The following is an 8,314-nucleotide window of genomic DNA, read 5'->3' as shown; positions in this document are numbered from 1 at the left end:
CTACATCAAACCCTGTATAAATAGAAGACTCTTGTTGATTTGGAATTTAAGATGAAGCAGCTGCATTTTAGATTAGAAGTCCCTTTAAAGCTGGTTTCTCATTTCATGTTCGGGCGATCCGTCTCCCACTCTCAGTGATAATAACTCGTCCAATCTGCTGAGCGCAGCAGTCTGCAGCAAACTCTGCTTTTAATATTCCTGCTATTGTTGTGGCTTTCCTCCTCCGCGCTGTTAATCTGGAGGTTGTTTGAAATGTGACGCCGGAGCGCTCTGGGGTTTCTCGTTGTGGTTATTGATGGAGAATGGCATGTTCTTTTATGAATCAAGGATCATGTGAGAGCGAGGACAGCACTTCCTCTGCGGTTTGATGGGATGTTTCATGGTCGTTATTTCTTTTTCCCCTCGTTATGTGAGTTTTTACTTTGATAGATTTGACATGACAGCTGCCAGAGAGCAGTGTGTTACTTTCTACATTTTACATGTGCGTTACATTGCATTGTTTGTATGTGTGCGAACGCGGCTTGATGACTTGCATGCTTCAGAGGATGGTTTGTGGGTCTTTGGGACTGTAGGCTACACACTTTAAAGCACCCATTAAGCTTGGTTGGATGGTTATTGTAACTCATTAAATCCTAGTTTGGCATGGACCAGTGCGTGTGTACGGACCCAGAAAACCAGCATTGTGAATAAAGTGACTCCATCTGCTTGCAGCGCCAATTGAAGAGACAAGAAAAACAGAAAGTAGGAACCTATTGGCTCCATAAGGGTTTTGCAATTATAGAGTAGTTTGCATTTTTTGGAGAAAAAAAAATGAATGCCTTCTTTTTGAGAGTTAGCTAAAAAGATCAGTATCACTCTCATGGCGGACATAAATCTAAAGACGAAAGTTAATTAGCTTAGCCTAGCATAAAGAATATCGACAGGAGGGAAAAGCTAACCTGACTCGGTCCAAATAAGTAAAACCTGCATACACGCACTTCAGTAGCTCTCTCTGATTGTTTGTTCGCTGTAATGTGAAAATAAAAATGTAACAATAAGTTGAAGTTTTAGGGGGAATAATGCTGGGCTAAAACAGCAACATTCAAGCTAGCTTTTCACACCTGCTTCCGATCATTTTCCTGAGTCATGCAAACTGGTTGTTAGCTGTAGCTTCATCATCTTTAAGGAAACATTATACTTCTGGAAACTCAATTTCCCACACCTTCCTGACATTAGATTTGGGACAGCTTCGTATGGAAATTTTTGGGATTAACAAAATCAGTCGATGTAGTATTAAAATTAAAAGTCTTTAACCAGCTGTGGTCTTGAGCTCTTCTTTTTTAATGTATTAGTCAGTTAGTACATGTATGCCATGTCTGACAATTGAAATATATTTCAGGAAAAAATCTGCAGGGAATTAATACTTTTATCCCCATATTTGGGGCCCACTTTGCTCTTCTTCTGTTATAAAAGCTATAAATGCTTCAGATTTTTCTCATAGCGTATGGGACAAAGGATCTTAAGAAAGCAAATATGTCCCCAAACATCAAATCCTTTCAGCAGAAAATATGATCTTATATAACACAACACTTTGGAGGCGACCTATCTTCTGGCCATGTTTTTTGTACTCATTAATATCATCACACACGTGGTAGATGTGGTTGTTGTCATTATTTTCACCATATAAAGCTGTAATTTTCCTAATGCTCCATTCTCCAATTAAAATTTGATCTCACTCCCAATCTCTTTCTCCCTAAACTCACATAATTATTAATCGCCACTTTTTAATTTAGATCCATAAACGCTGACCTGCTTTCTCTCTCTCTTTCTGATAATAACCAGGAGAGTGAGCAGGTGCTCTCATCATCCTAATGCACTATCGCGGGTAATGCGATCTCCCGGGTAGAGGGGCTGTAAGCGAGCGTTTTCCCCCCTGTCATCGCTTTGACTCCCAATGGACAAGAGTAATGCTCATGTGAATTATTAAAATGGACACAAGTCTGAAGGGTTTATCATCAGGAGAGTCTATTTTTATTACCTTAGATTAAGTGTTTGTTACAAGTCTTCTTTCCCTTTTCTTTTCCTACGAGAGGATGTTTCCTTTGCAGAATTTATCTTCCCTGTTGCTGAACACGACCACATGGCAGAGGTGACAGGAACGCCTCTTATCCGGACAGGATAAAAAGAAACTTGTGTCCAAGTGTGCAGGATTATCCGAGCGTGTGTGTGGTCAACCACCGGCAGTATAATTGAGCTGAGTGCCAGATGTGCCCCTCTTACATTATAGATGATAGTGGCAAACATAAGGTCTGCATGGGGTTTCCACATCAATGTCCCTCTCTTTGTTAGTGCAGGGTTTCATGTTATTTTATCTTTTGATTTATTGATGCTGAATAGTCTGTCTCTCAGGTTTAAGACAGACATGCCAATTCATTCTCATTAGTTTGAGTTTCTTTATTATATCCATGTTTAAACAGCCTATCTTGCATATGGCAGGATCTACTTTCTCGTGTTTTTTTTAATTGACATATAAAGTGGTAATCTGGAATGGAGGCCCTGTTCTTTGGCTTATCAAATTGTATTGTTTGCTGTTTGAAAGCTCATCAGGAACACATTTTGTAGTCAAATTGTGTCGGTGGGTTTGTACATGATACAAATTTTCATTACAATGGAGAAAAGGGTTTGGAGGAAATATCAGAAACACATACTTTGGTGTCAGTGGGTTGTTTGATTGATTGTGTCTGGCAGGACAAGCGACGGCAGGGAACAAGTGACAAAAGCCGTTTTCACATATGAGCTCCTGAAATTTCTAGAATACTTCAGGCAGGCTGCCCCTAAAAAATTAGGGCTTCGTTGTTCACACATGCACCTCACAGCTGGACACTGTCCCTGTCATTTGGGAGGGTCAGGAGGCAGGTCATGACTTTAAAAGAACGACGCAGAAACGGCAGATGAAGCAGCGAGTGGAGAATGACGCTATGATGACAACGTTTTCCTTTCTATCAGTGCTAAGTGTGTTTAAACATGTGTGCAGTATCAAAACGGAGGAGAAGAATATACAGGCGAGCAGACAGCATAATGAAGCCGTTTCATTACAAAAACATCGCACCAGTTGCGTACTGATTGTTGGATATGCATGTCATCAACCTCTCCCACTCTGGGATGAATTTTTCTGAATATTTCCTCCCATGTTCTCACATTTGTTCGTCCCCACTTCCACATTTACCAAGGGGACTGGAAGGAAAACGTCCAGATGAAGTCAGGGTGAGAATGTGGCTGACTGCATTCACACATGCAGCTCACTTCAAAAAATTTCCGGACATTTTTTTCTGCAGTTCTCCGTGTGTGTGTGTGTGTGTGTGTGTGTGTGTGTGTGTGTGTGTGTGTGTGTGTGATAGGACTAAAGGTAAATTAACTGTCAAGTAAACGTGTTATGTTGGAAACGAGCACTTTGGATCTAAACGAATTGAAGCAGTATTTCTCTGTAGCCTTGTAAGCTAACTTGCTGACCCGCACACTTATGTTAGCAGCACCTATTTATAAATAAACGTCTGTTATGCTGCTTTTTCAACAAGCTTAAGTACAGAGCTAGACATGTATTTCATAAAAAGAGGAAAGAAGGAGACTTCTATCTGGAAAGAGTCCAGTGTTTGGACAACGTCTGTAGTTTTTTGGGTTGTGTAGAAGGCTACACCCTGACATAACTTTGCTTTATCCAAAATGGATTTGAATAAGGAGATTTGACTGGCTGTAAGGAAATAAGGTGTCCATTTAAATAGCGTACTAATGGATCAATTAAATGCATTTGCTAGAATTAGCTCCAATCGGGTTTCATCTCTTTTTTTTCTCAAAGGAGAACAACAGGATATGTGATTACAAATGTGATTGGTATGCTATACCACACTGAATTAAAAAGATTGTAGCCCTTCTTGTTATTCTTCTCCTATCCTCTCTCTCTCTCTCTCTCTCTCTCTCTCTCTCTCTCTCTCTCTCTCTCTCTCTCTCTCTCTCTCTCTCTCTCTCTCTCTCTAGATTGGCGGGGCAGGTGTTTGGGTGCAGCAGAGGTTAATGCATCATTCTTCGGTCTCCTCAGAGACCTGTGTCTACAGCCCTGTTTCATGCCATTAAAAAGTAATCGTGATTAATGCACACACACCCACACACACACACACACACACACACGCCACACTATCCCGTCGCTTATGATGTCCTTTTAACTGAAGAGGAATATTTTATTTGCGAGGGTCAATGCGATGTGTGATTTAATGTGATTAAATTGTGTTTTTAGAGGCTTCTTCTTGCCTTTTGTTTATGTTTCCCTCCAACTATTCAAGATTATTCAGTAAGTTCTTATAAACAACTAATGTTTTTGTTTATGTAAAAACCCATGTTTTTCATATCTCTGACACTTTGAAGTTAAAAAAAGGTCTGAATTAATCTTAAAGTACAAAGCATTGTAAAGTTAATATTTAATTCAAGACATATCTTTAGAGCAGTGCTTATCAGATGTTGTTGATGATGCTGATTATAATAATCATGATAATTATATTCATAGCGAGGCTCATTACAGGAAGGCTCATATTACTGCCACAGCTGCTCATGAGCAGGATGCAGGAAGTGAAGGCGGCTGGTTTGAATGCAGATGAGAGAGAGAGAAGCCATGAAGACACTTTTATCAGTGTGAAAGTAACAAACATAAAAAAAACAGGTTTACCAATCATAACAGGAAACAAGAAAAGTCTGCAGGTTCCTTTCATGTGACGCTTTATTAACAGTCTATTCTGGGTCACACTCGGTATGTATTTGTTTTCATCGGTGCCTGGTCAGAAAAAATCTTTTATTGCACAACGCTGCTGCACTGTAATAACCTTCACATATTGATTTCCTTTCAATTTTAGTGTGTATTAATGCTGCAGGGGCTGTGTTTTCACTCCACAGGCTTTACGCTAAGACGCAGTGTGATTTTACCTACAGCTAATTTTAGCACCGAGATGATACAGACAATTTCCTCCCAGCAGGTTTCACTGAAAACGTCCTGCTATTGTTTTATGCATATTTCTTTATCTAAAAAAAATCCTTCAATTCCAACTCCAATCATTCCTTTTATTGATTCATTAATATATCAAATGAGTCACATGTTATGCATACATATTTGTATTTGACTGCACGTGGTTTCCTGGTTTCAACACTGACATCCTTGTTCCTTGTAAACACAGACGCCAGTGAGGAGCCACATGCATGTCATGACTGAAACCCCAGCGTCTTTGTCTCCAGTTCTGGTTCAACACACAAACGCAAACGAAAGAGGAATCAGTGGACTGACAGGTTCCCCGCAACTCGACCTGACTTTGGCTAAGCCGTGAGGAATTTCAAGGTTTAGTGATTGAGTTGCTTTTCGAGAGGCTGTCAAGATATGAGATGTTGCACATTCCTCGGACTGATCTCAGAAGCCGAGTTCACAAGGGATCTCCTGAGCCCGCAGTTATGTACAGTTTGCAGTTGTTATTTGAGTGTTTAAGGAAAAAAAAACGACTATTTCACACGTGGAGAATCCTTTTAGGGGTTGTAGTGGAGCGGTGAAACTTGGCAGGATTTTGTGATCAATCTGCGACTGAAGCTGTTTTCACACATGCACTCCTGGAAAGTTTCAGGACAGCTTGACCCTGAAATCTGCCTGGGTTTCATTTTCTGTCTCACAGAAGGAGGGGGGTGGGGGCGGGGGGGCTTGACCATCACCTCTCAACCAAGTGGCCAGCCCATGCATACGGTCTCTTTCTCAAGTTTTGTTGTTGTCACAGGTTGGTCAAACGAAAAAAGGAACAAAAACAGGAGGTAGTGGATGTCCGTCTTAACTGTCGCTTCGATGTCGAGTCACACGAGGTGATTGGCAACGGCTCAACGTCAAGTTTCTCCTGACGCCTTTACACACTTTAAACACCTCGGCCCCTGTGTTGAATGATAAGCCCCGCCCACTACCAGCCAGCCAAACTCAAAAGAGGAAGGCCTGCTGACTAAGAGACTGTAGAGCCTAACAACATGCTGGAAAGCAGAAAAGAGGATGAAACAGCCCAACAGGAAGATTGCACCAGTAGTGCACTATTTTGGGATATAAATGTCATCACACTTGTCTGCTCCCTTGGGGGTGAATTTTCCTGAAAATGTCCTCCTGCACTCACACATCAGCTCACCCTGATTTCAGACTGCGGGTAAAGATGAGGTGGAATTTGTCCGCTTGTAATCACACATGAAGCTAAACCTGGAAATTTGGGGAAATTTAAAGTTTTGAACATGTGTGAAAGCACTATAAGTAGAGATTTCCTCATGTTATTCACAGCCGTCCACTTTCACACTGATGTACTTTGTAAGTCAATAAAGGTCAGCGACAAGAGACGACGAAAACTCTGAACTGCAGAACATCCGATACAGATTTTAAGATGTGATATTAGACAGCACTGAGCTGCAACCTCGAAATAAAATGAGAAGTAAAGCCGTCCAAATCTGTCTTTTTCATCTCTGCTCCCCAGACGGACAAAAAAAAAAAGTTATTTCTGCAAACGTGACGTGGCTATTTTTTACTCGCCCCAAAATAATCACAGACTTGTTTACTGATTCTCTGTCCCACTTCACAGCTCACACACCCTCCCTCTCCTCTCCTCTCTTCCACTTCTCAGTCTGTGCGCTCTCAGCCACAGATTTAACAAGCAGAGATTAAGACGTGGAGGAGAATCACACCCAGGCTCTGACTTCATAAGACGTGTCTCTTTTCCACATCTGCTCTTATAATTACAAAGCAATCTGCTGCTATACTCCCACTAGCTGTGCCCTGCATTTTCATCCGTCTTTTTCTTTATCCTCCAACTTGTTTTTTTTTCTGTTCTGCCTACTCGCTATGCTTAACAACAAGGTGCACAAAAGATCTGACAAGTTTCAATTATTCTTTCAGCAAATCTATTCTAATGTATGCAAGAGTATCGGGTGAAATTAGGCTCGTGCTAAATGTGGCTAAGGCTTTTGCCGCAAATCAGACTGCGGTGCCAGGGAGCCTTTAAAACTAGATCTTGTAAAAATCATTGGCATGCTAAATCTCTACTCACAAACGAAATAATAAACATGTTGCTACAACTCACATTAAGCACAATGAAACTAAAGCTTTGAATGTTTAATAAATGGACGGATGAGTCACTTGTTGAGTCCTTTCAGTACATCTTTAATATCCTGCTATTAAACAAACACAACCAGGTAAATAAAAGAGTTTAGAAGAAAGTACATTTACCATCGTGAGAATCACCAGGATTAAAATTTGCACACAATATGACCCCTCCCTTCCTCCTTCCCCTCTCCGCTCACAGTGTGTGTATGAAACAGGTGTACAACAGGTGTGTTATAACACCTTCATAAAATCTAAAATCATGAGCCCTTTTTCTGACAAAGTAAGGGGATTCAGGGCTGTCGCAATACCAGTAATATAAAAGTAGACACGATACTAGTAAAAATCGTGTTATATAGATACCTGATTTGATACCGTGGCAACAGAAATAGAAGTCCTACACGCCAAGTATGGGGTCAATTCTTGTTTTCAATTACCAAAAAATTATACACAAATTCCTGCAAACTGTCTAAATTACACAAACACACGTGTGCATTTGTTAAATTCAGATAGATCTCCCTCTATGTTTTGCTCACAGCAGCTTCAGTCTCAGTCCGTTTTGATTCCATTGATGATCCAAATTATTGGGATTGTGGGGCGCTGATGGGCCAGCGGATGGTAGCGGATAGTGTGGAGGCTATAGTCCTTCAAATAGGCGGTCCATGTATCGACCTGTCAAATCAAACCTGACAGAAATAAATAATTAAAGGGGGACTGTATGTTGTCGAAAAAAGTATTCAAGTATAGAAAAAAGGGACAACCTTAAGGTGAGTTACAACAAACCAGGAAGGATCAGGAAGGGAAAAGTAAAGTGTTTTTATTCAGCCTTCAATATCTGCTTTTGCAATAAAAGGTCTGCTGAAAATAACTCCAGCATTGTTCTTCTATAGTCATGTCAAGACATTATTTGTCATAGTCATGTTTTGTTTCATAAAAAGTCAAAATTACTCCTCAGCAAGAGAAGAGGTGTGTACAACAATTGACTACAATAAACCATCATTTTACTCTGACTTTAAAAGTGCAACCTTAGCTCAAAAAGATGGAGATTAAGATGACAACAATAAATTCTGTTTATTGATGGCTTGCCCCTTCCTTTTTTGAGGGGGTCAAACACAAAAACAAATAGTTCATGATCAAAATCCAACATATTGCAAACCCAACATCAAACCCAGCTAACTCCTAACTGTG

General features: G+C 40.5%; 1 long non-coding RNA gene across 1 annotated transcript; it reads left to right on the top strand.

Annotated features, from left to right (window-relative positions):
* Positions 1 to 4,642: 4,642 nt before the first annotated feature.
* On the top strand, positions 4,643 to 7,163 carry LOC136183191 (uncharacterized). Its single transcript, XR_010669026.1, has 2 exons — positions 4,643 to 4,774; positions 5,196 to 7,163. It is a non-coding gene; the product is annotated as an uncharacterized lncRNA (long non-coding RNA).
* Positions 7,164 to 8,314: the final 1,151 nt, after the last annotated feature.

Source organism: Labrus bergylta, chromosome 17 (assembly GCF_963930695.1).
Source record: "Labrus bergylta chromosome 17, fLabBer1.1, whole genome shotgun sequence".
In the NCBI taxonomy this organism is placed as follows: Eukaryota; Metazoa; Chordata; class Actinopteri; order Labriformes; family Labridae; genus Labrus; species Labrus bergylta.
Note: the sequence above shows the minus strand (reverse complement) of the source record. Positions and strands in the feature narration are given on the sequence as shown.